At 43.8% G+C, this 21,169-nt stretch overlaps 1 long non-coding RNA gene across 1 annotated transcript in view; it reads left to right on the top strand.

The window, feature by feature from the left end:
- Window positions 1–20,656, top strand: part of LOC129060350 (uncharacterized) — a 66,971-nt gene extending 46,315 nt beyond the window's left edge. Inside the window, exon 3 of the long non-coding RNA XR_008526972.1 lies at window positions 18,165–20,656. This is a non-coding gene — a long non-coding RNA (uncharacterized LOC129060350). The remainder of the gene's footprint in view (window positions 1–18,164) is intronic.
- The last annotated feature ends 513 nt before the right edge of the window (window positions 20,657–21,169 follow it).

The following is a 21,169-nucleotide window of genomic DNA, read 5'->3' as shown; positions in this document are numbered from 1 at the left end:
CATTATTTAGTGATGCTAAATTTCATCAGAGTGGTTTTGGTCCATTATTTCTATTAATGAAAATATTTTAAAAGTTTGAACCTGACATTTGATGTGTCAGATTGTATATTCTTTAAATTTCTGTATCTTTGTCCAAATCATAGAGAAAAATAGTAATTCCAGAGCTGGGAGAAAACTTGCATACTGCCAATCCAATGCTCTCTTTTTAAAAATCAATAAACTAAGAACCAGCCAGGCCAAATCGCTTTCCCAAAGTCATACATCTAGATAGTGGCATTAAACCACAAATGCTCTTTGAGTATATGTTGTCTTGTTATTTGAAAATTCATCTCACTATAAAATAAGCACACATTTCTTCATTTTATTCATAAGACTATTCTATAAAATAAAAGGTATATATAAATAAACATACCTTTCTAAGGTCAGGACCTGGTCTTGGCATTTCCCTCTGTATTATCCACTCCCAAGGCATCACCTGAGATCCTCTTACCTGTACTGTCTGGTTTATTTTCGGGAATTGGCTTATGTGATTGTGGAGGCTGGCAAGTCTAAAATCTGCAATGTGGACCAGCCTGAGACCCAGGAGAGCCAATGGTGCAGTTACAGTGTAAAGGCTGGGAGAGGGTCACTGATTCAAATATTAGTCTCATCCAAAAGCACCCTTTAAGTTGACACATAAAATTAACCATCACAAGGGGTTAATACTCTTCTAAACAAAATTTTCACTATTAAGGTATAGGAATTCGTGGATATTCCTTCTTGTCCTCCGCTGTCTTCCACCCCACCAGTCACCCTTGCCCTACCAGATGGGCTGAAATGCAGTAATTCCTATGGCCGCTCTGAAGACCACCTGCACAATTGAGCAAGAGGTTGTGCTTGCATGTAAATGGAGCCCAGCTTGATATCTCACCTTCCTTTTTTCCCTTTTTCCCTGACTCACTCCTTCTTTCCCTCAATTTTGCATCCCTGGGATGCAACAAAGCTTCAGTACATAAACTTTGGCCTCAGGCTTCATTTTTCTAGGAACTTGGGCTACTATATCTTATTAACTAGCAACCCCCTCCCCTTTTATTTTTCTCTTTTGAGACAGGGTCTTGCTGTGTCCCCTAGGCTGGAGTGCAGTGGCGTGATCATGGCTTACTGTAACCTCAACCTCTGGGGCTCAAGTGATCCTACCACCTCAGTCTCCCAAGTAGCTAGGATTACAGGCATATGCCACCATGCCCAGATAATTTTTATTTAAATTTTTTTTTTTTTGTAGAGATGGGGTCTTGTTTTGTTTTCCAGGCTGGTCTCAAACTCCCAAGATCAAGTGATTCTCCTGTCTCAGCCTCTGAAAGATCTGGGATTACAGGAATAAGCCACTGCACCCAGCCTGCAAACCCCTTTTCAAATCTGATTAACAGCCAGAAGCCCATTGTACAAAATACACACTCCCAACTTTGCACTCATATAATTTCAAGATCCTCTTACTGCAACGTTTCAGTTGCTTCCCTCTGACCTTTTAAAAACCAGTTATATATTATGTCCTGAGCTTCAGCGTCAGGTACTATTATTACCACTTGTACATTGAATCTGAACTTTAACTTTGTCAGTTTGACTCACGTAGCCCAAATCAATCCTCTCTGTCTAGACAAAACAATTTAACTTTGTAAGTGACCAATTACTTAGCACTTATTTATTGGAAAATTTGTAAGTTCATGGCATGGTGACGGGTATGAATTATATAAGACATAATTTCTGCTCTCAAAATGCTCACAGTCTACCAAGTATTTTTGCTTTCGGTTCCCTCATCAAATTGAAAATATATTTACCAAATTAGACATTTGAAATAATTTTATAAGGTCTGTTGATCAACATATTCAAAATTCGAATGCTCTGGTTGGAGCCATTACAAATCTTGGTAGTGATGAGCCAGCAGGTGCAAACCAAGTTTGGAGACTGCAGAGGAGGAAAGAGGCAGTAGCTGGAGGCAGTGAGAGACCTCAGCAGGTTTAAGGAAACTTTTTTCTCTTGGGGCTGGCTGCTATTTTAAGGAGACTTGAAGGGGGCAGAGCCACACACAATACAAAAATGGCAAGCCATCCATAGACAATGTTGGCTCTGAAATATACAGAATAATTGTTTTTTAGTGGTATACTTATAATCTTAAAACTTGTTTAAGCCAATGTTACGATTAAATTACAGTCAGTTTCTGAAGCACAGCGGGACTTGCAAGATGGAGGAGAAATCTGATGGCTAAAATTAGGTTGTAGAGTTTTCCAGCATTTTCCTGCTATCTGACTACCAGAGAGGCACAGATAATCCAAGTTAGTAGTGTAATTGGTAGTTGGCGAGAAGTCTTCTGTTTTAGATACACATCTCAGCCATTTTGTATTTTTTTAACCATATTTTTGAGTCTATAAAAAGAAGATTCAGGGCTGGGTGTGGTGGCCACCGCTGTAATCCCTGCACTCTGGGAGGCCAAGGCAGGAGGATCACTTGAGCTCAGGAGTTCAAAACCAGCCTGGGCAGCATGGCAAAACCCCATCTCCACCAAGAATACAAAAAACTAGCTGCACATGGTAGCATGTGCCTGTAGTCCCAACTACTCAGGAGGCTGAGGTGGGAGGATAGCTTGAGCCCAGGAGGTGGAGGTTGCAGTGAGCTGAGTTCGCGCCACTGAACTCCAGGCTGGGTGACAGAGCGAGACCCCATCTGAAAAAGAAAAGAAAAAAGATGCAGATAGACTCTTTTGATATAAAGGACTAGACAGAAAACCTTTATGAACAACGTATTTCCTGAATTACAGATGCACTATCTCAACATATCCCTGAACTGTGAAAAATTACTGTAAGTTCTAATATCTTTAAAAACATGCTTTTGTTTTATTTTGCCTTTTGATAATTGGTCTTGACCCTTATTCAGGCAAAACTCCTACTGACTTTCAATTGATTGAGCTGATTTGACTTGAATAAGGTCAGCTACAAATGGTCCCCTTTCTACTCTACATTCTGATCACGTGATGCAACGTGTCATAACGCCACAATGATATGTATTGGCAATCTTATACTGGTGATTAATTGCTGGGAAAGTAATTTCTTTATAATTGCACTCGAATGCTTTTGGTGGCCTGACATCATAGGGAACTCAGGTACACTGGCTCAGTAGGGCCCCAAGAAGCTGATTTAATACTCCCATCCTGCCCCACATGAACCCATCTTGGAAAATAATGGTAGCAGTTAACATGTCTTGAATGCTGACTCTGCCAGGCACCGTGTAAAACAGTTTGCATGCACCAGCCTCAGCTCCTGTAATCTTCATGACAGCCCCATGGGGTAGGTACTATGAGGCACGTGTTACTGGCCTAGGTGGAGACTACTGGAGAGGTCAGTTATATTGCCCAAGGCCACATAGGTGTTTGGGAGGCAGACACACTGGCTCCAAAGCCCAGCAGAGGCCCTGCAACAGCTGCCTCATTTTCCTCTCCCACCTGGCCTCCCTCCTCTTCTCCCTCTCCCCCATATCCCAGCCACACAGCCTCTTGCTGATTTGCCACCCTTCCAAGGGGCTTCCCCTGCTCAGTGCCCTTGCACTTGCTGTTTGTTCTGCCTGGCCCACTCTTCCTGCTCGTTGTCATGTGGCTGGATTCTTTTCACGTGTTAGATGTCAGCTCACATGCCACCATTCTGGGAAGGCTGTCCCTGATCACTCCCTGGAAAGTAGGCCTCTTCTCCTGGCTAGCTGGGTTAGTGCCACTTACTATGTCAACTCTCCTTCCTTTATAGCATTTCTCACAATCTATACCTATCTTGTTTGCAACAGCATTTTGTTTATCTCCCACTGGAAAGTAAGTCCTCGAGGACAGCTTTGACTTCAGTATCACTGTAGCTCACGCACCTAGGACAGTGACCAATACTTCACAGACGCTCCACCACTACTGCTGAATGATCAAGGAGCCAAGCTAGTAGGAACAAAACTGCTGATGGGGTGCCTGGCAGGTGTGTAGCCTGGGTGGGCTCTCCAGGTGGAAGGGAGCAAAAGTGCTGAAGAGGATAAGTGTGGGCTTCAGAAGAAAGACACCTTTCCAATAGAGCTTGCTTTTTTTGTGCTTGTCTACTGCCTTGTTCTCTGATTTCTCCTCTGAGCTTACTCTAGATACACCCTATGCCTCTCAAGCATTTTCTTGCTCACAGTGGAAATACTTGCCCCTGTGCCAGGAGAGATGTTGAAACCGACTTTTGCTGTCTCAGGACTGATGGGGACTGGCGTTTGCTTTGCAGGGTCACTGTGAACACCAGACAGTCCAGGAAATCCAAGAAGGCAGCTAACCAAAGGGACTTCAGCATCTGGAAGACTGGACTGAGGCAGGGGTGTACTTGACAGGGGTGGCCACTGACCACACACCTCCTTGAAAGGTGTCGTGGCTCATTACCAGCCGGTTTTCTTGGTGAGAAGTGACTTGATCCTAATGCTTTGGTGTTAGCCCACTGCCTCAGGAGGACTTGTTGGCCCTAACTAAGTATGAAACCAGTTATTAGATAAAATGTCTTTTTACCCCAAGATTGGGAGGGAGATGGAAAGGGCCACTAGTATTTACAGGGTCAGCCTGCTCCCGTTCTTGGCAGCACACAGCAGGGCTCCAGCATCATGAGGCATTGCACATTCACTCTCCAAGTTCAAAGCGCATCCTTGCAGCCTTTCAAAGCGTCTGACATCCTTTCAAGTACGCTGTTACAAAGGCAAATGCAAATAGAGCGCGTTTCGGAGGCGTTGTGTCAGTCAGCCCTCAATCTGTATGTTCTTCCAGACACTCCTTCTCCTGCCTGATTTATTTCATATTAAAAGGGCTGTCAATCTGCATCAAGGGAACAGGTTGAGAAAGAGTGAGTGATGTTTGTCTAGTGGGCTCTTTGTTGTTGTTTGCTATTGTTAAAAATAACGGTCCCCCCATCTTTGTGGCCATATTCCTGACTCACCCTACACAGCTCTCCTCGCCCCTGCTTGCCTTGTCTGCAGGTATCTACACACAGGGGTATGAATTCCACGTACTAGAAACATTTCCACTAGAAATGTATTTTGTGAGGCTGTGGCAGACCCTTTTTTATTATCCATCAAATATATCTCTTTTTACCATCTGATGGCTTGGCAACAGGACCATTCTTCTTTCAAATAAAATAAATGTGCCTGAAGCGTGGCAGAATATTCAGCGTTGAAGAGGCTTTGCCCTGGCTAATGTGAGCTGCATTCTGTGGGCTTCATTACGACAGGACAGTAATGATGCACTCTACGGCTCCCGACGGGATTGCTTTATTGTACCAGCTGCATTATTGTTTTATGTTAGTATATTGATTATTGCCTTCTCCTGTCATTTAGGCCAGGTTTTCTTACTTTTATCTGCAATTTTGGCCTACAAATAGAATTGCCCCATCATTCTGTACTATTAATTTTTGAAGGTGCCTGATACCTGTGAACCAACCAATCAAGCCAGTCTTCACTTGCCATGTGAAAACTCCCAAATTACAAAGTCACCAGAAGTCAGATGGTCTCTGAGCATAGAGTCTTAAGCTAGTGGCTTTAATTTGAGTGTGCATGGGAATTACCTTCAGGAGCTTGTTGAAAGGCAAACTCCTGAGCCCCAACCCCAGAAATGTAGCAGGTGTAGGGTTGGGGCCCGGGAAGCTGCCTTTTAAATAATCACTTGAGTGATGCTCAGGAAAAGGCTTGGGATGGGAGTGAAGGTAGAGTCAGGTGCTTGGCAATGAGGGAACTGGCAGGAGGCCACAGACTGTGTTCCTTGACCCAGGCTCCACTGTCCTCCCTCCAGGCTGTCTCCTGGCTCCTCCCTTGCCCAGTCTTTTCTCCCCTCATACTCTCTCTTTTTGGCTCTGCTATCAAGAGGTATTTCAGATAAGAACATAACCACTTAGGAGAAAGGCCCAAATCAGAAATGATATTAATGCTGCTCTCTTCCTTCCAAAAGAATTAGCCACATAATACAATTTTATGGTGAAGAGACAGGAGGGAGAGGGGAGGAAGAAGAAAAATATTCTAGAATAAAACTATATGCAAACCATCGCTCAGTAACAAAGCCCTCCAGGGCCTGAGGAAAATGCTGCTTTCAAGGAAGCAACAGACTCACCTCTGTGAGGCTGGAACACGGGGAGAAACCATGAGGCACCCAGGGAGGGCTAGATGCAAGAAGATGCTGCCATGGGAGGCGCTTTCCCTTGGTTCACAGCTCCACAGACTCCCTTTGCTTTTGGGTAACACCCACTGAAATGTGGGCCCTGAAGAGAATAGGGCAGATCCATGAGGACCCAATGGGAACTGGGAAGAAAACTCATGGAACATCTACAAATAAATAAATTATATTAAAAACAAAGATAATAAATACCCCAAACTCATTGATTCCACTTATTGTACTGTATGTTACTTTTATCTGTGTCCAGAGGTTATTTACATCTATCATATTTGTACAGTGGAAATAGACAATAGTGGGCTACTATGTGTCTTATTCCAATTTTGCATTCAGTGACATCACCTTGGCAACTTGAGATGGACCACGGTAGGAGCATTTACACTGTTGAAATCAGCATATGTTGCGAATCAGTGCTTGATTTATTGTTTTGTTGACTAGACTTAAAAAAGTGATGGAGAAAATGTTTAATGATGCAGATTAAGCTTAAAAGGGTGTCATGTCTGTAGCTGTTACATTATGACTAGCACAAAAATTTGAGGGAATATTCTTCCAGTATATGGAAACTATTATCTGATTCAGCAAAGACGTCACTCATGTCATTGATGAAATAATGCAGCTCTAACACATGTCTTTGTTTTTCACTTTTGTTCTATTCATTAATGTAAATGAAAATATCAACCACCATTCATGTCAGAATTATACTTTTTTATCACTCGCAGCCTAGGGTTAGTATGGATATAAGAGTTTGCCAAAAATCTGCAAAAGCCTTTTAAAAGATTCAGTTGGCTATATGGAATTGCAATAAAGAGTCCGCTAATTTTATTTTTATTTGTAAATTATGTGCTACACATCCTTCAAATAAGTAAAATTCATAAACTAATGTGCACATAAATTTATAGCTTCTACATACAGACAGCTTCTTTCTTCCTGCCTCTTCCCCTCCCCATGCCAATTATTAAACATTTGCTAGCCCATCACTGCCTTAATTACATTTACAAATGAATCCCAAGTAGGGAGCAAACTTATTCAGGGTTTTATCTCACCTACTGGATGAGGGGCTTCTTGAGTAAAGAGCCCATGTCTGATTCAATCCTTTGTCTGCTATTTTGCCTAGCACAGAGCCTGTGCTCAGTAAGTGCTAAAAATGCTGAACAGATAGTATATCTCAATAGGAGCATGTCAACTAATTGTTAATTCCATAAAATACCCATGCCAAGAGTAAAACACGTAGGCTGCCTGGTCCGTTATAATTCGGGACTAGCAATTAGGATGCAATTGCTGAGATGCAATTGCTGCTTCATTTGCAAGAAGCTCTCTGCTTGTTTACATTTGGGATGGTAGCTGAGCCTGGCTCTCCATCCCTCAGCCATCTTTTCTATTTATGGGGCAGTCTTTGAAAGTCACCTTGTGTTCAGTATGCAGTGCTAGTGTGTTGGAGCACGGTGAAGACTGCAGCTGGAATGAAGAAGGAGAGACAAGAAAGATGAGAAGGTGCAGGGGAGGTGATACTAGTTACATAACTAGCTCATTTCCTTGTCAGGCGCCAGCGACTGTGCTGCATACTATACACATAGTATTTTGTTTAAACCTCACAATCAACCTTGTGAAACCATATTATCAACCTCATTTTACATTTAAGAAAATCGAGGCTTAGAGAGGTTAAATAAGCAGACAAGTCTGTAGCAGAGCTAGGATGCCCAAAGGAGGGCTGGTGCTGGCTGTGCCCGCTTCTGTGACTGAATGAGCTTTGGCAACCATGTAGACTTTTCTTTTCCCATGGCCCCTGGGATCCTGGCCATGGATAATGTTTGGGATTATATTTTGGTATACATGTACACGAGCCTACCCCAAGGGGATATCTGGGCTTTTTTTTTTTTTTGAGGCTGTTTGTGTCACCAGTACCTTGGGGACTTTTCTGGAGTTGCTGCAGGGTTCTGCTGTTCTGGAGATGGCTTAATGTTGCCTGTGCTGGGAATTTTCCTGGTTTCTTTCACAGAGGTCGAGTCCTCAGGCATTGGAGAAAGAGGGGCTCAGAAGGAAGCCTGTTGCGTGCCAAGGTTGTCCTTAAAGCACCCAAGAGAAGGAGACTCTGGAACGCTCCTTAAGTGGCTTGTTCCACTGTTTAAAAAATTTTACTTCCAGGAGTTTCCAATTTATATCTGCTCTGATTTTCTCACTGTGTTTGAGTGCATTTCCCAGATTAGAGGACTCACACAGACTCAGTCCTTGGGGATTCTGTGGATCTTGGGTTATGAGACATTCTCAAGTGTGTTAGTATAGAAATATTGTGTTCCCAGAGGGCTCTGCAAGCCTCCTGGCACTCTGGCACCCAAGTGTTCACTCAAGCCAGGCCAGAAAGTGTTGGTGTGTGAGTAGCCCACCATCTGGATGGGTGGCTGCTTCTCCCCATATGGGTCTAACTGCAGTGGTATTTCCTAATTCCTCTCACTAATTCCTATGATATTTCCTGCCATAATGTGTCTCACAATGAACTCATTTGGTATTAATGTGAATGTAATATGCCGTTCCATAGGAATTCCACTGTAATTTAGCATTCATTAATGTCCACTTATTGTAAAGTGGTACAGAAAACACTTTATCGCCCATAAATTGGCAAAGCAGTTTCCCTGTGTGTGTATGTATGTTCTGTGTATCATTTAATGAGGTCCCTGTGAACTCGGGAACCCTAGTAAATATAAAATTCATATAAAGCCCCAGGTCATAAATCAAGCAACTATTGCAAATGACCTTACTGTATAAAGGTCAAATGTACTTGGTCCCGTCAAAGGACTTAGATCTTTTGCAGTGTCCAAGGATATCCCAATACTTTGTTCTGATGACCCCATATCAAAGGTTCCTTCAGCCATATGTATTTCCTGAGTTCTGCTAGGAGCTCCTAAATTCCCTCCGTTGACCATTTGTTGCATTTCTAACCTGACAACCCCTCCCAGGGACAGCCACCTTTGCCTCCCTTGTTCATGGGATTTTTCCTCTGTGACACTTCTGAACACTAAGTGAACCAGTGCTTTTTGAACCCATCCCATTTAGAAGCTAAACTCCTGTCTCAATAGTTTCAGCTAGATTTAAGATCAAAGGCAGAGGTAAAAGTCAGCGTGGCAATGCAAAGCATTAATCTCCTATGTCAGATGCTTTCACTGTTGCTTTTTTTAAAAAAAACATTTCAATAGCTTGACATATTATTCATTTATATGCAATAGGAAGAATTTACTTTGCTTCATGCTGTATATTTACCACTGCATCGTTCTGGGATTTCTCTTTTGTTGTTGTTGTTGTTGTTTTTAACAAAGGTCATCTGTGTACTAAAAATAATCCCAACAAAATAAATGCAAAACACCACACCCCAGCTCTTCTTTATCCTTTTGATACCATTTTCTCTGTGATGTAACTGAGTGATTTTGCAGCAGAAAGCTCCAAAAATTAAACCTGAACTTTCCAAATAGCTTCCTAATAACCGTTGCCCAAATCAATGGGGCTCCATGAATATTTTGACACAGTTTAAATGGGTTTGTATCCTCACCACTGAGATCTGGTGATTTAGCCTGTCAGGCTGCAAATGTGGAAATATCACCTCTCACTGAGCAAAGTCCAATATCTCATTAGAAATGAAAATAGAAGAGAAGGGAAGCACAAATGCTGTCAGTGGCGGTGAGGAAAGAAATTAAACCTCCGGAGGCCTGTATATCTTATACAAAAGATTATGCACTGCCAGGCTATATAAATCATGCCAGGGCTCTGGGGCTGCAATGGGCTAGAAAATAAAAAACCATAAAAGTGTCATATTGAAATACAGTCACTGAGAATTCTTTTATGATGAGTCTAAATTCGCCTGACATTCTCGCAAATTCAGGGGCCTGCTTGGGTTGTTTATCCCCGGCCTTTCTCTGTCAGTCACGAAGTCCCAGTTTCCACAGCAAATTATTCTAAACAGGGCTTATTATCAAGGCATAAAAAAGTTAAAACACAGATGGCTGGAGAGTTCCTGTTTAATTTAAATGCCCTGTGGCCCACATCAATGTGAGTCTGTCTTGCCCTAGATTTACTATCAATAAATTGGCTGCACTTATTAGGTGGCAGAGCCCTAAGATGTTGGTGGGAGTATTTCAAATGGAATGAACATGAAGAGATGCAGAGCTGTATCCTATCATCTGTGAAATATAGAGAAGAACAAGCAATACATAAACAGGTATGACCACTCACACCCGGGTCTACATGGGCCAGCATGCCTCCACCAGGATGAAGAGCCTCGTCTGTCATAGGAATTAAATTATCATCTCAGGCTTAATTACCAGTGGCATTTTCTCCCTGAGTTCAAAAAAGTTTTGTTTTGTTTTGTTTTAAATAAATGATCGGCATAACACAACCCAATGGTGATCCAGATTTTCAGAGCAAGTATAGGAGGTTTGGGCCCAGTGAACCAACAGGGTACATACAAGCATTTGATTTGGAATGACATACTGCCGGTTTGTGAAGATATGGGCCGGCTCTCTTCTTGGCTGATTTATCTTTCAGCACCGCTTGTGCATCAGCCTGTCAGTCAGTGACACTGTTGGGTTTCTTGGTGTGCTGAGGACACTGCAGTGGGTGACTGGGCAAGTTGAGGAGATGCAGAGAAGCCCCTTGAGGCAAACTCAGCCCAGGGGATCTGAGCTGGGCGTGGAGATGAACAGAATTCCGGGTGCACCAAAAGTTGCCATTAAATGTCCTACTTATGTGCAAGGACCACTGCAGTGTGGCACCATGGCCCTGGGAGAAGAGCAGCTTTTTTTTTTTTTGTAGACAGGTTCTCATTCTGTCACCCAGGCTCATTGCAACCTCCGCCTCCCGGGTTCAAGAGATTTTCCCACCTCAGCCTCCTCAGTAGCTGGGACTATAGGTGTGCACCACCACACCTGACTGATTTTTGTATTTTTTGGTAGAGATGGTGTGTCATCATGTTGGCCAGGCTAGTCTCAAACTCCTGACCTCAGGTGATCACCTGCCTTGGCCTCCTAAAATGCTGGGAGGGGCTTCTTAACCATCAACAGAAATGGACTGGAGCCAGGCAGACTTTTCAGTAGGTGGTTGCCTGTGAGTTTGTGGCAAATTACTTGATTTCTTTGATCTTTGATTCATCTAGGGAAAAAGAGAATAATCTGATCTACCTCTGCGGGTGCTGGTAAGGATTAAATGAGAAGATACATGCAGACGCAGCATGGTGCCGGGCACACTAAGTGTTCAGCAAATGGTAACTATGGAAGCCCCGTCACTCCCACCCGTGTCTTACTACACAATGATGGTGGTCTCCTCTCTACCTGAGCCAGACCCATTTGAGGAGATGTGGAAGGAGAAATGCTCCAGGCTCCTCCCTGTTTCCCAAAAAGAACAAAATGAATGGAGACAAGCCGTGAACTTGGCTTTATCACTCTCCTGCATGGTCTGGCTTTAGGGGAAGAAAGCAGACCAGGGAGGAAATCTGCAGTGTGAGACACTCTTCTCCCCCAGGGTTACTTCTCAGGCTTCTGCATGGGCAATTCTACTTGTACGTAAAATTTCCATAGGCCCAGGAAACAAAGTAAGTCCAGCAAGTGCTTGGCTAACTATTGGCAACCAAGGACTTCTGAGATTTTTGCTTATAAGGTTCACCCCAGTTCATGCTTTCAAATGCCCTTGTCTCTCTGCAAAGCCAGCTTCCTTCAAGATTTGTAACTTGGCTTTGGTCAAATAACTTTGAAATTGAATGCTGTATCTCAAGATTGATGGCCCAATAGGCATCAAGACCACATTTGTTTCCTGCCCAGGACTTTTTCAGGGGAGGAGGGATGAATGCAGAAAGGTAAAGCACAATATCAAGGTCCATGAGGGGTGTTCTGCTCCCTTGCCCTACTCCCACATACACACCAACACTACCTGCCTCTCAGCTTCTCTTGCAGCCAGCAGGCCTACTGATACATCATTTATCACTGTGAGGTGCTGCCTAGAAATCAGGCCCTATGGTTTATTGATGTTGCCACTACTTGGAGGGTCCCGGGAGCCAGGCGCTAGTGGGTTTACTCTTGCAGTGGATGCTGTGGGGCTCTACCCAGATTCTCCTTCAGGACCAAGGCATCATTCCCTCGGCTACCAGGAGCACCGCCTGCTGGTGGCTTACAGTGGAAGCTCTTGGCCTTTGGCCAAAGAGGGCTGCCTTGCTCAAGGATATGACCTCTCCTGGGGGTATCTTACATTCAATGACTGGCCACTGTGGGGGATACAAAGGCTAGACCCCCTTGCCTCAGCTGGGCCAGTTCTAGGGGCCATCCCAACCCCTGTGTGGCCGGCTGAAGCCTCTGCTGTGACTGCAGCCCAGTTCAGCCTCTCCTGTAGCCCAAGGCTGCTGCCCGCATTCACTCACAGGTGTGGTTCCTATTGGACAACTCTCCAATAGGCCCCCTGGACACAATCTTATTTCAGAGTCTGCTTCCTGGAAAGTCTGATATGCCACAATGCTCCCAAAGTCCTTAGGAGGAGGATTTCCTAATGAACAGCCAGGGAGGAAAGACTTTCAGAATGTAAGAGAGAACAATGTGTGACAACCACACCACTGATGTAAATTCAATCTCCAGTCTCCGTGACCAGCTTCCCCTCCTGCTCTCCTGGTGGGTTGGGGGAAGAAGGTAGCTATAGATGTAGTTACAATAAGGTATAGGCTAATGAAATGGTTGAGCCATATTTTTTTTTTCTAGAATGTCATCACAATCTGAAAATACCATTATCTGTCTGACCCTAAAGCCTTTAATCCATTCTTGGGCAAATTTCTGTGTTTTGGGGGAAATCTAAAAATGAGCCTGTGGAGAAGCATGAGGACTGGTTTATGAGTAGGAGTGGTTAGTCGATCACCTGTTGTACGTGCTTTGAATTAAATGATATAATTCTCTTGCGTTATATCCAAAACTCCAATAAAGATCTGATATTTGAGTTTTGAAAAATTCGTCTCTTATCCATATGCAAAAATGATAAGGTGATAGTTTAATACTTTATCAATGACTGGTTGTGGGCTAGCTTACAGTAAGGGAATGCTTAGAGGGGAGCGGGGATGTGGGTGTGCAGGAGCAGGGGGTTTGTAGGATGAGGTGGCGGGGACAAAGACAAACAATACCTATTTTTAATTTCTTAGCTGAATACTGTGATGGTATGAGCTCAAACAATGTTTCCCAAAATGCAGTGCCCATATCCCTGGTGAAACCAAAGGGGATAGTAAATGCTACCCAAAAAAATTATTGTTTTCATCATTGTGAATTTGTTACAGTTACCTTCTATTTTGGCAAATGTTTTTGGTCTTCTATTTATAGGTAGTGATAAAAAGTTTTCTTTTAAAATAAATTTATTTAAATACAAAATAACTGCTTAAATTAAATATATAGTAGTACAAGTGGCCTTCAGATAAAAAAAAATCACGGTGGTGGTATGTGAATGATGAAAGTGTGGATATAAAATCTATTGGCTCAAGAATCAGAGCAGAGAGATTGCTATCTAGCACATTGTGGAAACTTAGCAAATAGTATATAAAATGCCAAATAACACCATCTAGGCTGCATGTCAAATTGTCAAAACTGCTAACATTTTTGCTGCTTTTGATGTGTTTCTAACTAAGCTAGTTTTTCCCTCTGCTAAATATTGAGCAGAATTGTTTGAGGACTTTGAGTGTCTAGCATGTTTGCACGGTTGATGAGATTTTGTTACTTATCATGTCCATGTCCATATATTATTGCCCATTAATTACACACCCAACATGTATCAGGTATCGTTAAAGCCCATTAATGAAGCATAAAAAGCTAGAGAATTTAAAGGGAATTGGGGCAGCAGGGGGTGGGAAATCTTCTAGTCTGGAAGATTTCCAGACTAAACATAGAGGCAGTTTAAGAACCTTGAGACAGCTAGTGGTTTCAAACTTTTTCAGTCACAGAACATTCTGTTCAAATAGTAATAGATCTTACTAAGAAGCCCCCGAGTGCCATGGAGAAAATGATGAAGAACTGCTTGGTTGGAGAGGTGGGGCAGGGGGGTGCTGAGAACAGGAGAGTCCCTCAGGTGATACACAAATGAAGTGTCCCTTCTTTTTTCTGCCAGTGCCCGCATCCCACCCAGTTCCAGCCCACCCCTGAGGCTCTTGGGGTGTGGCACACTGTTTGAAAACCTAACCTGATACAGTTTTCCTTCTTATTCCCTCTGCAACTGTCATTTTGTGTCTGCGGTGTGGTCAATGGACTTTTATTTTATGGTATGACACAGTGACTGCATACTCTCTCTCAGAGCATGACAGATGTGTCTTGCCCAAGGGCATATATATATATATATATATGTATGTATTGAGGGGAAAAACAAACAAATGACCTAGACTATAAGCTCTGTCAGGGCCTTGAGTTTCTGGCTTGTTCATCATTGTGTAGCCCTAGCACTTAGCAAGTCTCCTGGTCCACACTGAATGAACAAACAAAAGAAAGAGTAGAAGAGAAAAGTTAGTCATCGATAAATTTTGAAAAATGGAATTAATGGGTCAAAGGGTGTGCACATTTTCAAATCTTTTAGTGAATGAGTTTCTTATGAAGACCAGCTGGGGCGGTGGGAGAAGCCATAGTAATCTAAATGTGGTGAGCCCTGCAGGGGTTAGTGCCTGGGGTGAGGCAGTAGCGAATGACACAGAAAAGAAAATGCAAATTTGAGATGCTCAGAGAAGAAAGGAAGAATACTAGTGATGGGTGGGTTTGGGAACCTGCGAGACTTGAGCCAAAAGCACTTTTGGTTTGGATCACAAAGATGCTGCGTGAAGGATTGGAAATACCATGGTAATCCTTCACAAAGCCAGTCAGAAGCTTAGCTCAGGGCAGAAGCCAAGTGTTGGCTTAAAAGACATAACTCAGCAGCCTGTGAGGCAGCTCTGGGTGCACCATGCCATGGAGGAGCAAGCAAGAACGGCTGTATGCCCAACAGCTGCCCTGCTGAGTCTGCCGAATATGAGCCTCAGTCGCTGGGCTGGGATGAGTGTGCTCCTGTTATACATGTACAAAGTGTCCCCACCTCTCCTGGGTCTCCTCCCTTCTCCACCTCTCTGACCCATCCCGCAAGGCATTGGGTGTTTTCCACCTCTTCCCTAAGCTTTTCCAGAAAGCCTAACACTTGGAGAGCCTCTCCAGTCCCTGAGCACTCCTAGTCCTCATGGCCTATGGTGTTTATTTGACACCTATCCCTGCCTGGGTGGCTCGCTGGATATGCACAGGCATCTCCCTAACTGGATGACAGGACAGGGAGGACGGGGTCTGCTGCAATTTCGTACTTTCCACACCTCTCATAGGATGCTCCCTCAGGCCATCTGGCTGACTGAATGATACTGATAAACCGAGCGGCTTCTGGGAATGGTCCATTTCCAGTTCCCTCCTGATCCATATGCTTTTTTGGGATTATCCAGCCCATTAATGCCCACAGACTGGCTCACGAGTAGGTTTCCTGAGACTGAAGAGGGGCTTGATTTCTTAGAGCCTCTCAGTGGAAAAGTACCAGGAGGTGCAGTGTCTTCTCCTTGTAGAACATTCCCACCCATAGGTGTCACTTGCTATATATGCTGAAGCAACTTGCTCCACAGAGAAATATGTTTAAAAGCTCTGCTGGCATAATTCCAGGTAGATTCAGCTAAGCTACTCTGAAGGAACATGCACACACACACACACACACACACACACACACACACACACACACACACACACACACACACACACAGTGAGATTATTCATAGTAAAGGACTTAGTGACCCAGCTTTAAGGGCAGCTGTATGCACCCATTTTGGATAAACAAAGAAACCTGTAAATGAAATGATGAGGCGTGATCCGTGACATTATTCTCACCTAAGAACTATACTTTGAAATTGTACTTCCATGCACCATCCCTCCCGATCCTATTCTGAAAGATGTGGCCAAGAGTCAGAGGGGAGCATCTTGATGGGTAGAATCTCAAGGCGATGGGCCACTTAGCTGGAGACTTGCAGGGGACTTGCCTCCTCCAGGCACCTGGCCCAGCTCCAAGAGCCCATCGCCACGGCTGGGGGTGTGAAAATCCAGCTCACTTTCTGTCCCTCTTTCCTTTGTGTGTTCTGGTTCCTGTTTCTGGCCTCGAATAATGGGAGAGAAAAGCAGAAAAATGCTGTGTTTAGGAGCTCAGCTTTTGGAGATGGCAGTGAGGAGGGTGGGAGACAGGTTTAACTTTCTGTTACACCAGGCAGTGGGACCTTGAATAATTTGTTCAACATCTCTGAACTTTGGTTTCCTCATCTGAAAATGAGTTGATATTTACCTCACAAGATTCTTGAGAAAAATAAATGGAATAATAATTGTAAAACTTTCAGCATAGTGTCGGGTGCATAGGAAGAGTTCAATAGATACATGTATTCAGCAACTACTTATTAAGCACCTACTATGTGCCAGGGATTGTTCTAGGCACTTGGATCACATCAGTGAATGGCAGCTAGTGTTACAGGACCCAGCCAGCTTGGATCCTGGTGGGGTGGGCTGCGTGTGAGGTTGGAGAGAAGCGTGGCTGAGCTTGTGATAGGGTAACCTCCATATACTACTTCTACTGAACCCCAGAGTGAGCAGTGGGAAGGGGAGAATGAGGGGGCCACATGATCGCCCACACCCTCAGAGAGACCTGGGTCCATTCCCCATTGGTAGCTGGAATGCAAAACTCCCACAGTTGAGTCTAGTACATGGGCCCCTGTCCTCTTATGGGGTAGGGGGTACCCAGTGATATGGTCAAGAGCCTCCCTCACTCCTGCCCTGGGCTCAGGTTAGCCCCAGCTGCCTCTCCCTGGAACCTGCTGTTGGCCTTCTCATCTTTTTCTGGGTTTCAGCAGCACTGACAGAAGAACGGGTTTAGTTAGCCATGAAACTATACTCAGGCTTCCCTTGAAAGCAGTTTCCAGATCTCTTCCTCAATTCATTCCTTCCCTCCATTTACCTTGTCTAGTTTACCATGGTGCTGGCCTCTGCTCCCAGGGGTCAGGATTTGAGCACCTAAGACACTCAATAACAGAGGTGACTCTGTGGAAGTAGGGTGCCACATTCATTTCCAAGAACTGTTCCTTGGGACAACAACAATAAAAAGGCATGGAGGAAGTAATTACAGCTGGAGACACAGATCTTGCACATGGCAGCAGGAGTTGTTTTGCCTGTTGGAGATTAAGAGGTATAGTTTCCATGTCAATTACAGGTGGGAAACCCGCCAAGCTCAGTGCTGTTCTCTCATCCTTTCTGTATTTTAGGACATCTGTGCAGCCTTAACATTCTTATGGACAGAAGCAGGAATGTCACCTCCGAACACAGGAGAGCTTGTGTTAGCTGAGCTCTGGGAAAAAGGCATATTTCGGGTTTCCCGGCAGCCCCTATGCCAGGGCTTGGTTTTCAAGGTTGCCTGCAGTCTGGCCTCCTGCAGGCCCTGCAGCAATAGATATTTAGAGCAATCCACATGCACAGTACTGATGGCTGGTGCCCAGGGGAGCCTGACGGTCTCTTATGGGTAAGAAGAGAGTTTGCTTCTTGAACCAATTAATAAGGAAGCATGGGCCAAGGGCCCCAAACAAGGGGATTTTCTTAAGCACATCTCAGCATTAGGCACAGCTCTGGGGCACTTTAGGTACAGGCCTGAGGCAACAACAGCAGGGAAAAAACTCCATTCTCAGCCAGGTTACCCCAGTGTGCTACCAATGGGTATTTCAGAGTTCCTCAGCAGGGACTGTGTCCCCAGGCCCTGGGACACCTTGCAAACCCGTTGTTTCTATTGAAAGGGCCCAGGCCCACCCCATTGCTGGCCTGTGGTTCTTTTCTGCTCTTTCACTCTAGCTTGTTCTCTTAGGACACCATTGCTAGGAAGAGGGGTGGCCAACCAAGACAGACGGGTCGCCAGGGGCCCCCGCCCCCACTCTGGTTAATAATGATCTCCCTTCTCCTCTGCTTCCCAGTACCAGAGATGTCTCCAAGAGCACCAGCAACCCCAGCTATCTGGATCTGAAGTGGATATGCTCAGCGGCATCCTGGCCCACCCCACCCCCCACCCCAGAGAAGATGCTGCTGCTCTCAGAAGATGCCAGAGCTAGCCACCACCCACACTGCAAGTCTGGAAGCTCTGCAAGGACCCAGCAAGGCAGCCTGCTCAGTGAAGGCTTTGTCTCCTGTGGCAGGAAGCGCAACATTAAGAACAAGAACCCTGGGCTGGACTACCCTTGAGATTTAATGACCAGAGCTGAGACCCCCAAGACCACAATGACTATGGAGGGCTGTCATCACCTTGCCTGACCCTCTAATGCCTCTCAGTTCAAGGAGGCCACTGAGTGAAACCGAAGGCTGGTTTTCCTTGGAAGCCAGCGGCCCATCCACCTGCTCCACTTCCCTGCCTCTTGCAGCCTCCGCTCAAACACTGTCGTGGCTTGGCAGCACCACAAGACAGAGTGAAAACAGATACCGCTGCCCACATTCCTATCTCCTCTCATTTATGCAGATTAAATGCTTTCTTTCCTTGTTTTACACTGCTAGGATTTTCATCACCCTGTTTTTTCTTTCTCTACATCAGCTACAAGAAAAAAAAGGAGTTACAGAGCAACTAAGATGTCACAACTGTTTTCAATTTTATTAATGAGTTGTTATACTTATTTTACAGATAGAGAATTACCATTGCAACATTGCTCCATTGCCCACTCATCCATTCAAGCATCTGTCCATCTGTCCATCCACCCATTTGTCCACTCCCAAAATGGTCATCAATTGTCTACTGTGAGCCAAGCAAAGTGCTCCTTACTTTGGACTCTGAATCCAGTGCTCTTTCTACTTCACCATAGACACATGCCCCTTGAGTATAAGGGAGCTGATTCATTCAACAAATATCTGTTGTCCACCTCCAGTGTACTGGCATGTTCTAAATGCATCCAACAAAACCAAAATGAAAAAAAAGAAAAACCCATTCCTTCAAGCGGATTGCATTCGGACTGGGGGAGATAGACAAAATAAAAATAAGAAAGTCAAATATATATGTTAGTGACATGTGCCATGAAGAATAATGCCCAACAGGTAAATGGGGCAATTAACAAATGTAATGTAAATAAATTATTTCCATGAAATCATTGACTCACCAACAGAGGGAACACAATTTAGTCCATGGTAAAATATTCCTTGGTATTAATAATTTCTCCTCCTAAAGTATTTCAGGGGCTGCCAAGCTGCTTTCCTGTTTCCTCTTCCTTGGGGCTGATTGCATCCCATGATGTGCCCAGGTTTTGAGACGTTCCTCATGAATGAAAATAGAACTGTCTGGTTCCTCCATCCATAGCAAGGCACCCTGGACAGAAATAACTTTTGTGCATTTCTCCAGCTACATTTAGTTAAGTGATGCCTTTTCTTCGTTTTCTTTAAGATGTCTTATAAAACCCTATTGATTTAGCTCAGTTGTTTGACATTTATGATGCTTTAGATAGGCTTTGGCCTGAGATTGCCTTGAGGAATAGTGCAGGTAAGCAAATTAAGAATAAAAATAAGATTGCAAAAGATTGCACTACTTAAGGGAATAAGTTGCTTTTTTCATTATCTTGAATAATTTGTTCTTAAATGCATCAGAGGGACCAAATGATAGTTGACTGATCGGCTCGTTATAAATAATTCTCACCTATTCCTAAAAGCGGGGGCCTGTTGTGCACTTGCTACCTCTGTTTAGAGAATATTGCGCTTCAAGCCCATTGGATTTGAAAGTAATAGAAATGGTCTTTTTAAAACAAATATTCTAGAATGAGCACTTCATTAAATCGAGACCCACCTTTTACCCAAATTTAGCTAGACTTTAATGTGCATCACACATCTCTAATCTGGGCTTTTCCTATAGCCTATTTCAAAAGACATATTTGTTCAGCCTTATCAGTAAGGTATTCAATCATGCTTCCCTTGTATCAGGCACCTCAAGGGCAGGAGATAACACAAATGTGCTTGGTTTTTAATAGCTGAAAATATCTCTACGTGAGGTTAACTGTATTTACCCAATGCCAGATACCTGAAAGGAGTGTGAAAAATTAAGGTAATTATTAATGTCTCCAAATAGCTGGATGATGGTGTCATATTTGCAATGCATAGATTATGCCATCATGTCAGATTTGGGACACTTTGGGAGGTTTGGAATGGGATGGGGATGGATGGCAGTGAACAATATCAGACAGGGTGGATACGTAATTCCAAAGTTGGAATTAGTGTCTCTATTTTAACAGCAATTCCTTCACTTAACAGCAATTCTTTTCTGTTTATCATTGTGGGGAAAACTAGAAAATACAGAAATATATCAAGAAGAAAAAAAATTTTTAAATCACCCAAAATCCCACCAACCAGAGACAGCTATTAATGATCGTGGTATATTTATTGTAAGTCTCCTTATTTCTGTCTTCATGCAAACACATTTTTAAAGAATGGACACTGGTATTGTATTGTTTATACAACTCTAAATGCTGCTTTTTCACTTATTACAATTAGGACTTTTTTCATGTTAATAAATACTTCCTGAAAACATAAATATCTAATGGTTTCATCAAAATTTATTAACTTTCCCTTGTTGATGAACATTTAGGTTGCTTTCATTTTTTCTTGCTTATATAAAATAAACATTCTTGAACATAAATACATGTTAACAGCTCTGAAAATTACTTCATGCCCTTATTCTTTTTCTTTTTTCTTTTTCTTTTTTTTTTTGAGACAGGGTCTCACTCTGTCACCCAGGCTGGAGTACAATGGCATGATCTCTCCCTCCCGGGTTCAAGAGATTTTCGTGCCTCAGCCTCCTGAGTAGTGGGACCACAGGCGTGCACCACCATGCCTGGCTAATTTTTGTATTTTTTGGTAGAGATGGGGTTTCACCGTGTTGGCCAGGCTGGTGTTGAACTCCTGGCCTCAAGAGACCCACCTGTCTCAGCTTCCCAAAGTGCTGGGATTACAGGCG

Source organism: Pongo abelii, chromosome 6 (genome assembly GCF_028885655.2).
Source record: "Pongo abelii isolate AG06213 chromosome 6, NHGRI_mPonAbe1-v2.0_pri, whole genome shotgun sequence".
NCBI lineage: Eukaryota > Metazoa > Chordata > Mammalia > Primates > Hominidae > Pongo > Pongo abelii.
Note: the sequence above shows the minus strand (reverse complement) of the source record. Positions and strands in the feature narration are given on the sequence as shown.